The following is a 21,512-nucleotide window of genomic DNA, read 5'->3' as shown; positions in this document are numbered from 1 at the left end:
ACATGCTTCATCGCCTGCTTTGGCCACAACTAAATGCGGTTGGAGCTACGTGGGGAGCATAACATTGTTTCTAACTGTTGTGTGGATGAGCGCTGAAATAATTATTCAGCTTGACAAGTCCCCTTTGGTTTCAGGGACTTCGGTGATTCCTTTCAGATAAACGTGTGTCGCGCTTTCCCCCAAAACATTTCTTTCTTTCTTTTTTTTGTTTTAAAGATTTATTTATTTGAGAGAGAGAGAGAAAGAGAGAGAGAGAGGGATGGAGGGAGAGAGTAAGAGACAACGCACGGGGAGGGGCAGAGGGAGGCAGAGAGGGAGAGAAGCAGATTCTATTAAAAGTGGGGAGCTGGACGCTGGGCTCGAGCCCATGACCCTGAGATCCTGACCTGAGCCGAAATCAAGAGACAGATGCTTGACCAACTGAGCCACCCAGGCAGCCGCCCTTGTTTTTCTTAAAGATTTATTCATTTATTTTAGAGAGAGAGGGAAGAGGGAGAGGGAGAATCTCAAGCAGACCTCTGAGTGTGGAGCCCACCTGGGACTCAATCTCAGGACCTGGAGATCACAACCTGAGCCAAAACCAAGAGCTGGGCACCCAACTGACTGAGCCACCCAGGTGCCCTTCCCTCCAAACATTTCTCATACAGACAAGGAATTGGAGTCTGACCTCAATACACCTCTCTTTCACTGTGTAAGTATTTCTCATTGGTTTTTTGAACACTTCAGGTGTTTTTGCTTTGCTATATTTCCTTGCTGGGCCTCAGTGGATCATCTTACACATATTCTGGGCTGTAGGCACTTTACTTTGGAGACCGCTACATGGTTTTTAAACCGGAAGGATGCAAAGTCCCAAGGGTGTAAGTAATTTGTTCTGCTCTTATTAATGCTAGGGAAGAATTATTACTACAGCGGAAACTATCAATTTACTTACACCGAAACCTACAACAAAGTATAAGAAATATTGTAAATATTGTATAGGAATTATCCAAAGCTGTTTTTTTTTTCCCCAGATGAGTATTACGCTGGCAAAGTGACAAGAAGTTGAACACATGCATTGTTTTCGTTGTATTTCTCATTGTATACACTTGTTTACTATCACTGGTAATCATTACTGCATGCAAACTTCCAGGCTGGCCATGTTACCAGCAAGAAGACACGGAAGATCTTCTTTCAGACTCCGTTTGATGGCAAATGGACAAACGTGGTGGGACCAAGTCATGGGGGTGACTTGCAAGACATTGGATACGTAATCCTCACGTGGAAGAAAAATATTCCAACCTTTATATGTGTATCTATGTGATATTAATTATCTGTGCTCTAGGAACTTTTCCAGATTTTAGACGTTCCTAGATGCAGCCTTTCGCAGGGAGACCTCCTCTGACCGGCACACGGTCTGCTTAGATGTTCCATGACTGGAGTTGGCCTTTCTCGGCTGCTCCCCCAGTCGTGTTGGGAGGATTAGTGTAATTAGAGCCCGTGCTTATACAGCACGTTGACATTCTCAGATGAAAAGTGCTAGATGAGCGTAAAATTTTATAACTGTAATGGAATCCAAGCAAATAGCATTGTAATAAATGGGTCTTGCTGCTGATACTGCATTTAAGGGTCCCCTCTTTATTATCTCATGTTTACTATATGTGATGAACCGAGGTGATTAATAACAATGTTAATAATTACTCCTACAGCATTTTATGCTTTCAAAGGGCTTTACAACTTGTTCATTATGTAATCTTTAATCTTCACAGTTGCTACTGTGCTAAGTCAGTATTGTTTTTTTGTTGTTGTTTGTTTCTTTAAACATTTTTTCATAGAAAAGGAGAAATCTGAGAATGAAGCGTTCAAGTTCACACAACAAGGCAACATGGAGCAGCTCGATTTCCATTTGCAAAGTAAAGATGTCTCATGAACTCCAAGAGAGAGGGTGAGGCGGGTCGGGGAGAAGAGGCGGACGCCGGACGGGGCTAGCGGGCAGATCGCTATGCTCCAGGTGTAAGGGACTCAAGCAGGGGTGTTCGGTAAGCAGAAACAAAGGGCAACTTGAATCAGAATCTGGAAGTTGAGATTCCCACCCCCACGGCCCCCGCTGGTAAGGCCTCGATGCTCCAGCAGAATTTCTGTGGTGGCCTGTGTTCCTTCAGCTGGTACTTAACACCTGGTCAAGGTTGATCAAGGGGAGTAGGGCTTTATGGGGCCGCTAATTGGGTGCTAGAAGGAACAGACCCCCAAACTGTAGTGTCAGCAATTGTGCATTGCATAATCAGCTACTTCGAATGCCCACGGGGGGATTAGACCGAGATAAGCGAGTGCTGTAGGTATCTGTAAGACAAGCAGTGTGTCAATTACACCTTGGACGGCCAGATTTATGTGCTCTTTGGCAATGCCGTGGAGCTATTAATCATGTCTTGTGGAACAGGCCCCATGTAAACCAGAAGCAAATGGCACATCTCGTGGACCGTCCCAGCAAAAAAAATAAATAAAATAAAAAATAAAAAAATTAACGTTTTCTCCTCTGTCTTCCGCGGATGTCCGAGGTACTAAAAATCAGAACAGACACACAGAGGCATGAAGCAGTAATCAAGTACGACCTACCCATTTCTTCCTTTTCTTTTCTCCTTTTTAAGAAAGGAAGACCTAACTATGTTTTCTGAGCTGGGGAGACCAGCTTCCTAGTCAGCATCTGGAAATGGCATATTTCACATAAAAATGCACCCGTTCCAACATTTTCTTCTAATGACAAAGTGAGGTTTTCATGGCTTCCTTCTACTTTTATTACGATGTCGACGAGATGGGCCATACATGTAGATTTCCTATCACTTGCTGAGCTACGTATCTCGTGAAGTCAGTACATCTAATGTCATAATTAAATGTCGTCGGGCTAATGTGTATGAGTGTTTTGAGCTTTATCACTAATTGCTGTGTTAGCATGAATTAGACAGTGAAGTAATTAGATGCCGAAATGCATCTGTGTCTTGAGGCACGAGTGCAGTTTCTGGGGTGGGCTCTGTGTTTTGCATACGTGCGAGAGAACGTATGCCTGTGCAAACCCGTGCTTCCCTCTTTCCCCTTGTTCCCGAAGGCCTCGAAGTGCTTGCTGGTCTCTCCTGTCTGTGCAGAAGTCTCTGAAATGATGTCCAGAATGGAAGCCATTGTCTCTAAGAGGGATCCCACTTGCTTTAAATAAGCAATCTTCCGTAATCAGTCAGCAGGGAAAAAGCTTCCCTCTGAAAACCAGAATTAATGCCAGACAGGTTTTAGGGTTTTAAGAACGCATGTTTATCTTCGGGACAGATTAGTCAGGATCCTGGTGTGCGTGAGTGTCGGAGGGAGCTGTGAGTTGGATGAAGCAGAAAACAGGAAGGCATTTGTTTTCAGCTTGAGATCCTCACTAATCTTCCCGCATTCGTCAAATCCTCAAGGATCCATCCTGCTGACCATGTGACAATTGAACTTTTCCTCTACCTCTTCCCCTCTGCCCTCACTCCTTCTTGGCTTGGTACTAAACAGGAGTCAGAGAAGAGGCCTGTAAAAATCATGTTCTGGCTTCTGTCTCCCATCCCCTCCCAGGGGGAAGTTCGAGACACAAGGCGAGGCCTTCCTCACGAAGGCCCTGAGTCCAGGAGAGCCCTTGACCTTGCCCTGGCCTCCTCCAACGCGGGATTCTTTTGCAACAGTCTCCAGTCAATGGATACCTTTCTTGTGTGTGTATTAGGGTGTGACTGTCTCCACCGTGCAGCCGGTTTTAATCCACCGTGGAGCTCAGCAAGACAATGTGACAGCCTCAGGGAAAAGTCTATCCTCCAATAACTTTTATCTGCCGGCGAGGCCATTACCACCTGCTTGATTTCTCAGGCCATTTTAATTCATGGCTGCCCGGCGATAGGAAATCTAAGAGACAGTCCTTCACTCTATTGAGTTACCCCATAGGCTGTTCCCACCGCCCCAAGATACACGGTGTGCTTGGCCGGTACCTGTTTAATTCATCGAGATATTTTTTTTATATGACGGATTTATGCGTCGGCCCTGCTAATGTCTGAGCAGCTTTTCACTGTGGTTTTAGCTCTTGTCCTGGAAGGATTGGCGTAGCCCACGGAGTTGTTCCCCTCCTCTGGTAGGAACAGAAGAATGAGAAGGACCCTGCTGCTGTCTGACAGCTTTGACAAGCCTTGTCAAATTCCCATTCCCAAAGGTGCCTCTTGTCCATTAGGAGGCTGATTGCTACGGGGAGTCTCCTGAATTCCAACAGAGACAAGATCAAGGTCTAATGTGCCTCCTGCACGCGGGGCCTCCCTCTCCTTGACCAACAAATTCTGACAGAATGGCTTGTCAACAAATAGGCCTGGGGTAGGAAGATAAAGAGTTGTCATTTAGAAATAAATGCTGTTATTTCTCTGCACAATTTGTAACCTCTTTTTCAACTCTTTCCCTCCCCCTCTCCTCCCGCCCCTCCAGTCCTCCAGTCCTGCATCTTGCTTACCAGCAAAATGCTCCCACAGCTGCACGGGGACAGGGACTAGCCTCACGCTTCCCAGGTGCACACCGGTGTTGGCTCCTGCTGTGGGTGCTTCTCGCTCCTTATCTTCCTACACAGCCCCCTTCCCACTTTTAAAACAATTCCAAGGCAGTGTGAAAGCAGGTCAGAGGCAGATCACAAGACCCCCACTGTGGCACCTCTAAGATGGGTAGAGGTATCTTTCGTTTGTCCCTCTTTGCTTGGCAGGCGATGGTCACCATTCCTTGCATATTTAGTGATTTCTAATTTAAATCACTTATATTTAATACAATAGTATGGACTCTTCTTCACTTGGCTATTTATCTGTCAAGCCTCCAGTGTCGAGGACTTTGTATTATCTCTTCTCCCCCCACCAGCGTGCTCACCACCTTGTGATGATTTTGGCTGTTTTCTTGTCTATATTGGCACATAAAATTACAGGCTTCACGAGGGCCGGGACTATGTCTGTCGTATTCATAGTTGAATGCCATCTCTAGCATCGGACTTCGTGTACACATGATGCTCAACAATGTTAGTTGAGTGACTGCATGAGTCAATGTGTGCTTTGCTATGCATAAGACCTTGTGCCAAGTTGCTGACCCTGATCTTTAAAAATTTATTATGTGGGGGACACCTGGGTGGCTCAGTCAGTTAAGCATCTGACTCTTGATTTCGGCTCAGGTCATGATCTCAGGGTTATGAAATTGAGCCTGGGTCAAGCTCTGCACTGGGCATGGAGCCTTGTTTAAGATTCTCTTCTCTCTCCCTCTCCCTCTGCCTCCCCTCCTCCTGCTCCCTCTCGTGCACACACACTCTGTCTCTGTTTCTTTAAAAAAATGCATTATGTGGTAAGGCAGATGAGACCCAGGTTTAGAAATCCTGATAATAGATTACCGAGTAAATTACAAATTTATGAGAGAATAAAACAAACATCTATGTTGGTGGTGGAGAAAGGCAAGAGGGGATCAAGAAAGTTCCTTGGAAGATGCAGCATTTAAGTTGGGCCCTGAAAGATGGTTGGGGGTCTTGACAGGTAAAGATGGGGCAAAATAGAGGTTGGAGGAAAAGGAGGGTGTGATGGGCATGTGTTGTTTTGGGCCATCCACATACATTTGCCTGACTTTTAGCAATGGCTCTTGGTTTTCTTTTGGGTGTCACAAAAGACCCCCCCCCCCCGCCCCTCACTGGGTCCAGTGGGGCCTCGGAGGTAGCCAAGGATCAGAGCTGGCCAATAAGACTTGTGAGACTCAGGACTAAATATTAAAGATGAGGGACAGACACTTCACAGAACAAGAGATAGCAATGGCAAATAAGTAGGTGAAAATATGCTTTGTTAGCCTTTGGGGTTATGCGGATTAAAGCCAGTGAGGTGCCACCACACAGCTACTAGAACAGGAAAAATTAGGGGCACCTGGGTGGCTCAGTCAGTTGAGTGTCTGACTCTTGGTTTCAGCTCAAGCCATGATCTCATGGTTGTGAGATTGAGCCCCGGGTCGGGCTTTGCACTCAGCACAGAGTCTGCTTGGGATTCTCTCTCTCTCTCTCTGTCTGACCCCCCCTCCATTCTCTCTCTTTCAAATAAATAATTAAATAATTTAAAATTTTTTTAAAAAAAGATTGTATGTATTATTTATTTGACAGAGAGAGAGAGAGAGAGAGCAAGAGTACGAGCGGGGCAGAGGGAGAAGCAGGCTCCCCGCTGAGCAAGGAGCCTGGTGTAGGACTCGATCCCAGGACCCCAGGATCACAACCTGAGCCAAAGGCAGATGCTTAACCACCTGAGCCACATAGGCATCTCAATAAATAAAATCTTAAAAAAACAAAAACAAAAGCCAGGTGAATGGATAAATGGAATGTGGTTGTCCATGCATTGGAATGCTCTTCAGCAAGTAACAAGGAATCCAACAACTGGATCAATCTTAAATGCTATTTTGCATGAAAGAAACCACATACAAAATAATACTTGAACCCATTTATATGAAGTTCAAGAACACACAAAACTAATTTAAGGAGATTGAAATCAGAATGATGGTTGCCTCTGGGCAGAGAGGGAGATTGATAAGGAAGGGCCATTGGAGGACTTGCTTGGGTTCTTGGTGTATATATATTTGGTTCAAAATCCACTGACTAGGGGCGCCTGGGGGGCTCAGTCATTAAGCATCTGCCTTCGGCTCAGGGTGTGATCCCAGCGGTCTGGGATCGAGCCCCACATCAGGCTCCTCCTCTGGGGGCCTGCTTCTTCCTCTCCCACTCCCCCTGCCTGCGTTCCCTCTCTCGCTGGGGGTCTCTCTCTCTGTCAAATAAATAAATAAAAATATTTTTTAAAAAATCCACTGACTGTACACTTAAGATCTATGTGCTTTATTGCAGGTAAATGGTACCTCAATTTTTAAAAGCCAGAAAATGTACAGAAAGTTAAAAGAAGAAAAACATTTTAATAGTTCTACCACCCAAAGAAAATCACTATTGACATTTTAGCATAGTTCCTTCTAATATTTTAATTTTTTGTTTGCTCATTTAAAAAAGAGTTTTAGCCATATTTATGTCTAATGTTTTGTTCCTTTTTCAGTGAATGTGACATTATAGGCATTTCCCATGTTACAATATGAATTTCAAAACACACGCTTTTTCATGGCTACGTGCTTGCGTGAGTGTTCCCATGGCTCACGTCATCAGCGTCTCTTGCTGTGTCCTAACTGAATGGTGTTCCCATTTCTGGCTTCAGCCACCAAATCACTGCCTTATGACACATTCCCAGAGACAGAATAGCTCAGAGAGAACGAGCACTTTGATGTTTCTTGATACACTTGTACCTTCAACATTGGTTTTAGCATCTTAGGAAGATTCCAGCACACATGTCCAGGGCTAAAACAGCGAAGGAGCGTCCATACTGTAGTTTTCAAATGGCTCTTCTATATAAGTCACTAACCCAAATTCACTTCTGGATCTCTAGTTTGCCCTTGTTGTCTATACTGGAGCCAAAGGGACCCGGGTGCATCGCGAAGTGAATTATGCGTTGGCATGTGTGGGTCTACCTCAAATGCTCGCACAATGCTCTCAGTCTCGTTTTAATTTGTGGAAATAAAAAAGTATCCATGTCGAAGCTGTTGGATTAGCATTCAGGAATCCCCAGTCGCCCTAGAGCTTAGCGCTCAGCTTGACTTCTGTCTTACTGAGCTGTGTCCCCTCTGCTCACAAACCCACTCTGGGGACAGCGTGTGACCTGGAAGCCCGCCCTTTCTTGTCTAGGGCTCTTGCCTGCTTGGCTTCCCAGTGTCAGTTCTTCCACGTCCGGGGACTCCTCACTCCATCTCACCTGCGGGGAAGGTCATGGCCAACGCCGGAAAGGGAAGGACTGACCCTTTATTCTGTGTCACCCGCTTTACATGGATTTTCTTATTTAATTACCACAAGCAGCCCCAGGAGGTGGCTGTTGGGATTTCTCTTTTACCAGAGAAGAAACCGAGGCCCAGAGAGTTCGATAAGCGGCTCATGTAGAAAGTTTTGTTCAAATAACCGATGTTTATGGTCTGGAGTTAACAGCAGCAAGTCAAATCTTGCGCTCCCCCCCCCCCCCACAGCCCCTCCCTGGAGAGGCCCCGAGGCTCCGTGCGGCCGGAGATAAGATACCACAGCTTCCAACAGACCCGCACTAGCAAGAGCCACGTCAAACACCAGGGTGTCTGCCGGGTGGGTGTTCGAGAACAAAATATTTGTGCGGCAGGCTGAGACTTAGGCCCCATCTTCGCTAGCTGCTCATGGCGGCCCCCTCTGTCAGACCGAGGTTCCGTCGAGATGGCTGGATTTCCACGAAGTTACTGTGACACCGAGAGAGAACAGCTGCCCCCCCAGGTTCTCCCCCGGAGAACCCCCACCGGCTTCTCTGCCGAGCTGCCCCTTCACAATGGCGTGATTTTTTCCAGCAGGAACTGGAAGAGTGGAGGACTGTAGAGAGTGTCAGGTCCCTCTCAGAGAGGGGACGGGACATGCTGCAAGTTTAATGACCACACCAAGTCTATATTTCGGACTTCCTATTCCATATTTTTCCCAGAAGAGGATTAAGTATCGTTGACTTCTTTTGGACCCCTCTTGGGGTCTTCTGGGGGAGTGTTTTAAGTGACACCTCTATTAAATGATGGGCCTGCCCATTTGCCTCCCCACTTGAGACAAGCAGAGCTTTTATTTATTGTATTTATTTATGTATTTATTTGAGAGAGAAAATAGCACAAGCAGGGGTGGGGCAGAGGGAGAAGCGGACTCCATGCCGAGCAGGGAGCCTGATGTGGGGCTCGATCCCAGGACCCCAAGATCATGACCTGAGCTGAAATCAAGAGTCAGACGCTTAACCAAATCAGCCACCCAGGCACCCTGAGCGTGAGACTTTTGATCTCAGAGTTGTAAGTTCGCGTCCCATGTTGGGTGGAAAGATTACTTTTAAAAAAAGAATCTTAAAAAAAAAAAAAAAACGTGCCAGCAGAAACATTGCACATACTGTCTTAGCCTTAGGGTAAATGGTTTTCAGTACAAAAGCCAAGGATAAACTCCTAGGGTTAAGGGATATGTATTTGTAATCTCCCTCTTTCCTTCATGAATTGAATAGATGAAAAAAGAAAGTTTGAACTAACATCCTGGATTTACAATCGTATCTTTATATTGATGGGAATACTACCAGGTGGGGGAGGGGAGAGGGACAGAAAGAGACAGAAGCAGAAGGAGGAAGACAGATGGAGGGAGAAATTGCATTTTACCAGTAATATTCAGAATCACTCATCCATGGATTATAAACCATTGACAAATTTCCTTGGAATTGTCCGGCTTTAAATAATGTTCTGGGTACTATTAACACGAATCCAGTATCTAAGCCGATTATGAAAATTGGTGACAACTTGAAACAATGTGTAAAGAAGGGACATCAGAGTCGGGAGATCTGGGTCCAAATCCCAGCTATGTTACCTGTTGGTTCTATGACCACAGGAAGTTGTCCAAACTTGGTGCCAAATGGGGATGATAATACCCACCTTGTGAGGCTCTTCTGTTAAGTGAGTGAGAGAAGGCATGTGAAAATAACAAGTACATTATTTAATTGGATGTTCAACCCACATAATTCTCTGCAGGGTAGCTTTATTCTAATATGGTCTTGTGCTGCGGCCCTGATCTTTTAGAGAGGGAGGGGGAGGGGCCAAGGGGGGAGAGACAATCTTTTTTTTTTTTTTTTTTAAGATTTTATTCATTTATTTAGAGAAAGCAGGTGCAAGTGGGGGGGGTGGCAGAGGGAGAGAGAGAGAATCTCAAGCAGACTTGCGCAGAGCAGGGAGCCGGATGGGGAGCTCAATCTCTCGACCCTGAGCTCATGACCTAAGTCCGAATCAAATGCTTAACCCCCAGGTGCCCTGTGGCCCTAATCTTAACAATGAGCTTCTCTTGGCGCTTTGGTAATTGCCAGAGTCTTTAAAGCAGTGTCCAGAACAGACCTAACTCACCATAAATTTTATACTTTCACAATGAATGTTTCAATGAGGTCTAACTTGATAGTAGAGAGGCTGGAGGGAGGGGTCGTATTTGTAAATGCAGGCAATCTAGGTTGTTCCCACGAGCGTACCTGTTCATTTCCTGTATTCTATAAACGAAAAGGACTCCCCATGAATCGCTGCGTCTCGCCACAGTCCTGGGAAGGAGCCATCAGCAGTCCTGTGTTGCAGAGAGAGAAACTGAGTCTGGAAGAGTAAGTCAAGGGTCCCAGGTGGCTCTGCTAGGAAGCAGAAGAGCCAGGATGCCAAGCCAGCTCTTTCTGATACGAGAGCCTCCCCATTTTTTCAGGTTTCTGGACTGAAAATGTGTACTATTTGAATACAGCCCCATAATGTAGATGTTCCTTACCTTTTATTGTCAAGGTGATGCAGCTCTGCAGTCAGAGGACGTCTTCTCTTCCACGTGCTCTTCAGACACAGCGCGGAGTGTGAAAGCTGAGTACCGGAGACACCTCTCTGGTCTAAGTTAAAACAGAGCCCTGGTGTAAGAAGAAAGAAGAAGGTTAGTAACCTCACCGGAGTCACCACTGTTGACATTCGGGCTCACGCACATTTTTATGTTTCAAACATTTATTTTGTCTTGTTTCAGAGGTGGTTTTTACCATTGATTACCAAGGGGGAAATGGGACAATCCCGATGCTAGAATCTCACAAGCTTCCTACATTTTTTTTCCTTTTTTCTAAGATTCTATTTATTTATTTGAGAGAGAGAGCACGAGCAGGCAGGGAAGCAGGCTCCCCGCTGAGCAGGAAGCCCGACGTGGGGCTCCATCCCAGGACCCCGGATTATGACCTGAGCCGAAGACAGATGCTTAATCGACTGAGCCACCCAGGCACCCACAAGCTACTTATGTCTTGATCCATGATTGGTTTTCTTGTTCCATTCCCAGATGGCGATTGAAAATCTTTCCAGTGCTTTTATTCCTGCATGGTTTTCACCTAACCGCCAACCCTCAACCCTTCTGACCCACCTCCTGGCCTGCAGTCCCTGAAGTGGGTCCATCTTCCCCACATCTGCAGCGAGTTGCCCTCGGGGCTCACAGTGCCTACCCCTTCCTAGGTATCTCTGAGCACCTGTAGGCTGGAATTCCTGCCTGTCCGGAGGAAGGGCATTCCCTTGGCATTTTCTCTTTTGTAAGCCATGGAAACATACCATATATTTTTGAAAAATTCTATTCCAAGCTAATTATAAATGTAAAAAGATTTGGCTTTAAAGAGATAGGTTTTAGATCTACGAAGTTTACTTATGCAGAACATCTCATTCCCAAGAAAAGGGAATTCGCTCATGAGCATGAGAAACAACCCGAGCTTTTGTGCTGCTGGGAGGGTTTGGGAAACTGAGAAACATGGGTCTGGAATCCTGGATGGGCCGGGACATATGAGGCACGTCCCTTAACCACCCTGTTCATCCATCTTCCAAATGGGAGGTTGGTATGGATCCCACAGAGATGTGGCAAGGGTTAAATGAGATGGTGACTATAGACCCGGTCCTATGGCTTCAGGCCCCCGCAATTGCTCAAAAGACAGTCCCTTATATAATCAGAGCAAGTAGTTCAGAGGCTGAGACGGGCCCTTCTCTCTTGCTAGAGAATACCTGGGTGGAAGAGCCTGAAATGGTAATGGTTCATTATTTAGCTCTCCCTGGAGCCCTGTCCCGCTGTGTCGGCACTTCCCATTTGCTCTGCCGAAGGACGCAGAAGAGTTAAACGGGAGTACCGTTCCTAGGCTGTTGTGGAGTTTTTCCTCTTTGTTCAACATCAAAGTGGGTCCGCGGTCCATTTTGCCAGTTTATACATATTGTTGCATTCAGAGAAAGGCTGGAGGAGCTGAGCTGGCTGCCTGATTAGCTGTGACTCCCTTGCAGGCCGGCTCAGGAGGCCAAATGGAGTCTACCCCTGTAATGTTTTAATGATAAGGGGGGTGGAGGGGGAGCTCCCTCCCTTTCCAAAGGAGACTTTGCGGAGGCCCCGCTAATAAATCATTTGTTCCCTCTAAATGCACTCTCTCATTCACAGAGGCTCACACACTCAGATGGTTCCCACTTGAAATTTCTCATCAAGGGCAAAGAGCTCCCAACCCGGACAGCCGAGCAGCTCTCCAACCTCCTCGGATGACACGGCTTCAGCTTGTGACCAGCCCCCGGAGCTCGTGAGTGTACAAGCCCCTGCTGCAGGGGGAAACAAAGTCACAGGGCCACTTTGTCTCCGCCCCCCCGCCCCAACCCATTGCACTCGCCTTCCCCCTCCACTCTGAATCGCACTCTAGAAGAAAACCAGCCCCATCAAGGATTTGGAAGCTGGCCCCTGCTGGCCCGCCAATCCTTGCAGTGGCCTGACTTCCCCCCCACCCCAAGCCTGCCCTCTTCCAGGGAAGCCTGCAGAACGAGGTGGGGGTGCCGCAGGTTTGCCCAGGTCTGAAGGAAGTGCAGGGGCTTCGGCAAAAAACGGGGCTGGAAAAAGTCACTGGGCCGGAGAGCTGGGGATTGCACGGTCTGAATGGAATCCTCGCTGGGAGAGCCACGTGGCCACTTGCGGGCCAGGCTCCCCTGGGCCTGCACCCTTGTCCCTCCTGTCCGGCCCCCCAGGAAAAGCTGCTGGCCCGCCCCGTCAGCCGGAGTCATTTGGAGCCCGCCAGGTTCTGCTTCCCGTACAGGTGTGCAGCCGGGATAACCGATGATTAATGCATGTGTCTGGCCGGGCCTTCAGGGTAATTCGATTTGTTTGATATCCAGAGTGATCCCCCCTCTTTCCTTCCTCCTCCCTTTCTTGCCCTGACTTTGCGGCAGTGTTTACCTTAGTTGGTGTTTTCAGTTGATGAATGACACTTATTTCTGGTGTTCGTTTCCGCCCAAGTTGTAATTAAATTTTGCATGAGGCTTCTGCAGTTACGGATCGGGGCCTCCCTCCCCCATCGGGCCTCTCAAAAGTTCCCCGGCATTGAGAACTTCCCCCGTTTTCCTTTCCATCCTCCTCACCAAGCAAACCCCAGGGCTGATGGGCTGGCGGGAGGCCCCCCATCACTGTGACCATTACCTCCGGATTCTATGGTTTGTGACGGCAAAAGCCACATCCTGCTCCTGATGGGATCCGTTAGGCTGGAAGGACGAACAGAATCCCAGAAAGACAAGCTTGTCTGCTGGAGGCGAGCTGGGTTCTGCCCCAGGTAAGGGATGTCTGCAAAATCAGCCCTTCGCGTAGATGCTGCCTGGCCTTGTGGGAGGGGTTCTGTCTCTTTATAAAGGGGGAGGCGAAGCTGTGTTTTCTTTTTTCCTTTTAAGAGCTCGGTGGAGAAGGAAGCAGCCTGTGTGCGTTCCAACTGAAAGAATGCCCACACAGCCGAGCCAGCAAGAGCAATGATGAATTCATGGTCCAGGAAACAGATGAACGAAACCAACCCAGGTTACTATCTGTCTGCAAAGTCGAGATAAAATTAGAGCAAGTATGTCTGGTTCAGTTTATGCTGGGTCCACACTGAGGGCCAAGAAGTAAACTGAACATGCTTCTGGGGCTGGAAAAATTGGCTAAGTTTCTTCAAATATATTCTCCCACTGCTTTTGTTTTGGTTTGCCTAATTCCCTCTTAGAAGACTCACAAGAAAGACAGTCTGCATTGGGAGAGGTGAAAAGTTTATTCATAAGAGACTGTTAAGAGAAATTTGAGGCCCATGCGGATAAGGGGATGGTCTAGAAACACCTTTAGGGTTTCAACGTGGGCTTAGTAATACCATGCTGGGTTTGTGAGGACACATATGACATGGGCTGTGGCCCTTGTCTGCCCCGGGCGGAGCTTCAAACCCTGTTGGGGACAATGGAGACAACCTGGGGCTCTGAAGGAGAGAAAGGAGCTGGTGTTAGGTCGTGGATTCTGTTCCCTCCTCCGCAGCTCATGAGTGCTGGGACATGGCTCAGGCTGGGTGTCCTCGCTACAAATTAAGGAAGTCGAATGAAATAATCTCCTGAAGTTCCTTAGAGCTTGACTCTTCACAATGTCATTACCACCCCCAGCAGCTCTGTTGCATAACCAAGCAATAAAGGGAACGATGCAGACGAAGGCTGCTGTGAGACGTGTTGGGCGGTAGGAGCGACCACGGCGGGGCTGGGGCTCACACCGGACAGAGAAGTGGGCAGGAGATCCAGTAGAGAGGAAGCGAGGGAGTGTTTGGAGAACAGGGAGGAGGCCCAATGGGTGTAGAGTGTGCGGAGGTGGGTAGTGAGTGAGAGCTTGGAAGTTTAGACCAGATGGGGAGGGTGTTGAACTCTGGCCTAAGTTTTAGACCTTGAGCTTGTGGGCAAAAGGCAGCCGTGGAAGATGTGTTGTACCAGAGGGAAAGCCTGGGCAAAGTGTGTTTGGTGACAGTGTGGAAACAGACCAGACTTCATTTTTTTTTTTTTAAGATTTTATTTATTTATTTGAGAGAGAGACAGAGACAGAGAGCATAAGGAGAGGGAAGGCACAGACACAGAGGGAGAAGCAGACTTCCTGCTGAGCGGGGAGCCTGACCCAGGGCAGGGCTCGGTCCCAGGACCCTGAGATCATGACCTGAGCTGGAGGCAGACGCCTAACTGACTGAGCCACCCAGGCGCCCTGGCCAGCCTTCATTTCTTTGGCATAAGTACTGGCCTCTCAGTAGAGACAGAAACTTCACCTTGCCATACTCCAATGTGCTCCAGAACATGGCTCTTGCCCTGCTCAGTAGTGCTCAATCATTCATTGATAGAGGACTGGGTCAGAGAATGGGATGGAAGGCAAGTAGCAGCCTGCAGAGAGTGGTAATTGCATTTAAAAAAATTTTTTTTATTGTGTTAAAATATCCATATCATAAAATTTACCATTTTGGCCACTTCTAAGCATGTAATTTGGTGGTATTTAGTATATCCACATTGTTGTGCAACCATCGCCACCATCCATTTCCAGAACTTTCTCCTCTTCCCAAACAGAAACTCTGTACCCATTAAACAATAAGTCCTCATTCCTCCCTCTCCCTAGCTACTGGGAGCCACTATTCTACTTTCTGTCTCTATAAATTTGCCTATTTTAGGTATCTCACACAAGTAGAATCATAAAATATTTGTCCTTCTGTGTCTGGTGTCTTTATTTTTTTTTAAAGATTGTATTCATTTAGTTGAGAGAGAGAGTGTACCAGTGGGACCAGTTGAGGGGGAAGGGGCAAAAGGAGAAGGAGAAGCAGACTCCCTGCTGAGCAGGGAGTCCGATGACACAGGGCTGGATCCTGGAACCCTGAGATCATGACCTGACCTGAAAGCAGTCACTTCACCGACTGAGCCACCCAGGCGCCCCATGTCTGGCTTATTTCATTTAGCATGATGTCCTGGAAGTTCTGTGTTGTGACGTGTGTCAGAACTTCATTCCTTTTAAAGGCTGACGAATAATCCATTGGAGGTGTAGACCACATTTTAATCTGGTGTAGGTGTAGACCACATTTTAATCCGGTGTAGGTGTAGACCACATTTTAATCCGGTGTAGGTGTAGACCACATTTTGTTTATCCGTTCATCTGCTGATGTTTACTTGGGTTGTTTCCACCTTTTGGCTCTTGTGAATGATGTTGCATTTAAAATTTAAAATCTGGCTGAGAAAAGTCTTATTCTCTAGAAGGTATGCCATGCATTGAAAAACATTTTTCCGTGGAGAGCTTAGAGCAACTGAGATATCCCTCTATGACCCAGGTGGTTGACGTGGAGAACAGGACCTGGGGCTGCAGGGGGTGGGGAACTAGAATGACTTTTTTGGACAGCTACTCAAAACTCTCACTATGGTCATTTGAGAAGGTCTTGGGAGAGGAAGGAAGGCTTCCTGGGGAGACTCCTCTGGAAGGAGGCAGAGAATCAATTTTCTGCCCTCAGTCCCTCCCCCTGTGTCTCTTCTCAGTTTTCTCTCCTACCCGTCAACCAAATCTGCTCATGAGGAAGGATTATTTGCCGAAACAAGGACTAACTGACCTAAAACCAATTTGTCAGTAGAAGTATTTGCCTTTTCCATCTCATCTCTTCTTAGGGAATAAGATTAGAGTTTCTTGTCAAATGGACCCCAGCGTTGGACAGTCAGGCAGAAGAGGTGTGGAAGTCTTTCCAGACCTCCTGCCTACCCTGCCGTGAATCTTGCTCAGGTGTCCTTCCTCTCATGCACCATTTGGGCTTGAGGAAGAAGGTCCTCGTTCTTTGGGGAAGACTTTGTCCTCACAGGAGGAACGGGAGAAGGAATTCGAAATCCAGAGGGCGGGAGAAGCATCCCCTTGCTTTTGCTGCTTCTTACCATCACATTTGTTAGTGACAATCCAGGCATTGTCCCAGGCGTCTGTGTAGAACTTGGAAGTTCCTGCACTTTTCTGAGATGGGGGCAGTTGAGGCCATGATTCCCCTTCTTTGGGGACTCTCTGGAGATTTTAGCATTGGGGAAATTCCCCTTCATTGGTTTCGCGAGGCGTGACTGACATGCCTGGATAAGGGACACCCCAGCTGTTTGCACGCACAACTGCAAGTGATTGAACATCCATCAGCTCTCTGAACGCCCGTGTAGCTTTCTGGTGATGAACATCGCCTCAGGGCTCCCTCCACACGTCCAACCCCCGAGACTCACAGGAGGCTTGCGTTATCCCAGGGAACCTCACAAAGATGTGACAAGACTTGGGGTTTTGTGCTTCAGCAGGAAGGAGTAGAAAGAGAAGGGCTGGTGGATCAAGCAGCCACCGTGACAGGGTATGCTCAAGGAATTTGCGAAGGGTTCTTTCTCTTTGGATCCCCAGTGAGGAGGACAAAGGTTGTAGCATGGCTATCAAGTATTCAGTCAGCCAGTAACATCAAAAAACATTTATTGAGGAATGAAGCATGAGAGACTATGGACTCTGGGAAACAAACTGAGGGCTTCAGAGGGGCGGGGGGGTGGGGGAATGGGATAGGCAAGTGATGGGTAGTAAGGAGGGCACGTATTGCATGGTACACTGGGTGTTATACGCAACTAATGAATCATGGAACTTTACATCAAAAACTAGGGATGTACTGTATGGTGACTAACATAACATAATAAAAAAATATTATTAAAAAAAAGCAATCCTGAAATTAAAAGCAAATATTTATGAACTGCTGTAGGAATTGAGGCATTTTGTATAAATAAAGATCACATTTGAGTATTAAAAAAAAATTTATTGAGTACTTCTTATGTACTAGGCATACTTCTTTTAAGAGATAAAGGAAAGCTCTGTTTTCCGTGTGCACACAGGTTGAGGGAAAAGGCAAGTTCATAATTAATTATAAAGCAGAGAGTAGAAGATTGTATTTCTCCAAAATGGCCATAGTAATTATTCTAAAACATAGTATATTACTAAAAAATTTAACGTATGATAAGGCTGACAGATTAGGAGACTGAAAAGTTTCCTTTTAGTACTGAAAAGATAGTTCAGTTGTACTCACAGATTTCAAGAGGAGGGGGCATGCCGGGGCATGAGGGGCTACCTGGAAAAGCACCAGGATCATCAGGAGAGGAGAGAAAAACTGGGGCAAGAGTCTCCATTGTGGGGGCACCTGAGTGGCTCAGTTGGTTAAGTGTCTGCCTTCAGCTCAGATCATGATCCCAGGGTCCTGGGATTGAGCCCTGCATTGGGCTCCCTGCTCGTGGGGATCCTGCTTCTCCTTCTGCCTGCCTCTCTCTCTCTCTCTCCTTCTCTGACAAATAAATTAATAAAATCTTAAAAAAAAAAAGAGTCTCCATTGTGGTTTCAGAGGGAAGGCACCCACCAAGCAGGGTAGGCAGGCTTAGGTTTGGCTACTTAAGTGATTTCAGTGGGCTCTGAGGCATATGGACTGTCCCTAGTTGTCTGGGACCTGGCCCTGGGGTGATGAGGGTATGGGGATAGTAGCTCAGAGTGTGACAGACCAATAAAGATGCTGGTTATGTGTGGGTTCTGGATTGGTTGGTTTATATTTGAAAAGTATGCTCTTGGGTAAGTAGTTCACTATCTGTAGGAATTGGTCAACCCCGAGAAGGGCAATCTCTCCAGACATCAAAGCCTTAGGATACAGAAAATAAAAGACGTAGTTCATACAGTGGTATTTCGGGTTCTACGTGTTTTCCAGAAACTTGCCATTCCTCCATCAAGAAGGGGAATCTATTTCCTTGCACCTTGAGCTTAGAGGACCTTTGTGACTGCCTCAGGGAATCGACTGTGAAGGAAGTAACACTGTGGCTCCCAAGGTTGGGTCATCAGAAACAATATGGCCTCCACTTGCCTCTTTTTTGGTTGGGATACTCGCCCTGGGAACTTAGACACCATGTTGTGAGGAAACCTGAGGCATGCAGAGGCTACATTTCTGAGTCTGAGTGAGAACCCCAGTTGAGGTCCCAGTTGCTAGACTGTATCAGGCACTGCGCAAGTGAGCGAACATTTAGATCCCAGCCCCCAGCCTTTGAGCCATACTGGCTGGTGCCAGCTAGAGCCGAGGTAAGCGGTCCTCAGTGAGCCTGCCCAAGTGCACATTCATAAGCAGAATAAATGATGTCGTAATTTTCAGCCTCTAGTCTTGGGGTAGTTTTTTGCACAGTGGTAGATAGTGGGGCACACAGGAAGATAAGATCATGCTGGGTCGGGGAGCACAGGGTATTTTAGGTACACGTGGGGAGGGTAGGACGGGTAAGGGTGGAGACAGGTCAGAAAACCATCCCAGAGATAATGATAGCCAAATTTGAGAGCTTACTGTATGCCCGGGCACTATTTTAAGGACTTTATGTCAGCCTGAACTATTTCTATTCCCAATACTTCTGGCACCAAATGTGGGGCTTTTCCTCACACTACCACTTCTTTAACTCTCTGGACACCAGCTGGGTGTCCCATAGTTCAAATCAGTTCTGACAGGATCTGGAGTTAGGGCAGACATCACAGGTGAAGGGCTCAGTCCCACAAGACCGCTCCCGCCATCCCATCACTGCAGACACTAATTACAAGTCCCACGTTATGATCCGTACTTCTGACCAGGCAGCTATGAACGACCCCCTTCTCATGTTTGATAACTTGCTAGAATGGCTCACACAGCTCAGGAAAACACTTTACTTCTTACTGTTACCAGTTGATTATAAAGGCTAGAGCTCAGTAAGAGACAATTGGAAGAGATAACGCAGGGCAAAGGATGGGGATAGGGAGGTCCATGGAGCTCCCATGTGTTCTCTGGGCACTCCAGGCTCTCAGCACTGTGAAAGGTTCACCAGCCTGGAAACTCGCAGAACCCATTGTTTATGGGTTTTTATGGAGGTTCCATCACATAAGCGAGATTGATGAAATCGTTGACGGTTAAAGATTGAACTCAATCTTTAGCCCCACTCAACTCCCTGGAGTTGTGGGGTGGGGCTGGAAGTTCCAACCTTCTTACCACAGGTTCATTCCTCTGGCAATCAGGCTTCTTCCTGAAGCTCTCTAGGCGTCCACCAAGAATCACCTAATTAATGTAAACTCACGTATGGAAAGGGTTATGAATAACAAAAGATGCTCCTATCTCTCAGGAAATTTCAAGGATTTTATTTTATTTATGTTTTTAGAATGTGAATTCCAGTGTGGTTGACATACAGTGTTATATTAGTTTCAGGTGTACAGTGTAGGGATTCAACACTTCCCTACATGACTCAGTGCTCTTCATGACAAGTGTGCTCTTAATCCCCATTACCTATCTCACCCACCTCCCCGATGGTAACCATCAGTTTGCTCTCTACGTTAAGTGTCTGTTTTTTGGTTTATCTTTTTTTTCCCTTTTGTTCATTTGTTTTGTTTCTTAAAGTCCACATATGAGTGAGATCATATGGTATTTGTCTTTCTCTGATGGACTTATTTCACTTAGCATAACACTCTCTAGATATATCCATGTTGTTGCAAATGGCAAGATTTCATTCTTTTCGATGCCTGGATAGTATTCCATTACTTATACCACTTCTTCTTCATCCATTCATCGGTGGATGGACGCTTGGGCTGCTTCCATAATTTGGCTATTGTAAATAATGCTGCAATAAACATAGGGTGCATATATCCCTTCAAATTAGCGTTTTTGTATTCTTTGGGTAAGTAGCCAGTCGTGCAATTACTAGATCGTAGGGTAGCTCTATTTTTAATTTTTTGAGGAAACTACATACTGTTTTCCATAGTTGTTACACCAGTTCGCATTCCCACCATTCCCAAAGGAGGATTCCTTTCTCTCCACATCCTCGCCAACACTGGTTGCTTCTTGAGTTTTTGCTTTTAGCCATTCTGACAGGTGTGAGGTGATAGCTCACAGTGGTTTCGATTTGTGGGAAATTCCAAGGATTTTAGAAGCTGTGCCAGGAACTGGGGAGAAGACCAAATATATATTTCTTACTGTATCCCAGTGCATTTATTCGTGCGACCCTTGGACTAACCCTACAGCGTTCGTACCATTCCTACTGAGAAGGTGAGGAAGCCAAGCTCAGAAGTCACACAGCTAGAGGAGTGTCTAGAACTGGGGTTTCAGTCGGGTAGTCTGACTTCCAAATGTGTGCTTTCCACTGCAAGCTTATGTCGTCTTACTGATTCACAGCCTCTCTCTTTATCACAGAGAAACAGGGACCGCTCGTTCACTCGTTCAATAAACACTTACGGAGTGCCTACTTTGTACCGAGCAACGATGCACGAGCTGATCTGAAGAATGTAGAAGAGTTAGACGCTATATATGTGAATGGTGGTGTTCTAGCAAAAGAGTTAAAGACAGGGGAAAACCTGATGCATTTTCTTTAAACCTTTGTATTTTGGAATTAAGACAGATTCACAGGAAGCTGTGAGGAAAAGGTACAGGGAGGTCCCATGCCACATCAGCTCTCTTGCTCAAAGTTGGCATCTCGGGGCGCCTGGGTGGCTCAGTCGTTAAGCATCTGCCTTTGGCTCAGGTCATGATCCCTGGGTCCTGGGATCGAGCACCGCCTTGGGCTCCCTGCGCAGCGGGAAGCCTGCTTCTCCCTCTCCCATTCCCCCTGCTTGTGTTCTCTCTCTCGTTGTGTCTCTCTCTGTCAAATAAATAAAATCTTAAAATAAATAAATAAATAAAGTTGGCATCTTGTGCCCTGATAGCCCAACACTGCTGCGATGGAATTGACTTTGGTACAATTCATAAGCTATTCGGTCTTCACCAGTTATACACGCGCTCGTGTGCGTGCCCGTGAGCGGGCCAGACTCATCCCTTGTGCAGTCTTGTCTAACTCTCACCACAATCAAGACGTACAGCTCTGCCTTCACCACGGGCCTGGCGCAGGGACTGGGATTGGGATGTAGGGGTGGTGGAGTAGAACGATGAACTGGCCAGAGAGGCGGGCAGAAGCCACGTCCTGGAGGATGTCCTCACGTTGGGGGGCTTGAAGATTAAATGGAAGGTTTGAAACAGTGATAAGGGTTAAAACAGAAATACCTTTAAAGAGAGGCAATGGGGGGGGGGGGGGTTCTTATGTTCACCCTGAGGCTGAAGTGGCTTCTGTTACAGCCTGTCCTGAGAGTG

The sequence above is a fragment of the Ursus americanus genome, chromosome 32, assembly GCF_024610735.1.
Source record: "Ursus americanus isolate L20-20 chromosome 32, mUrsAme1.1.p, whole genome shotgun sequence".
NCBI classification, from domain to species: Eukaryota; Metazoa; Chordata; class Mammalia; order Carnivora; family Ursidae; genus Ursus; species Ursus americanus.
Note: the sequence above shows the minus strand (reverse complement) of the source record.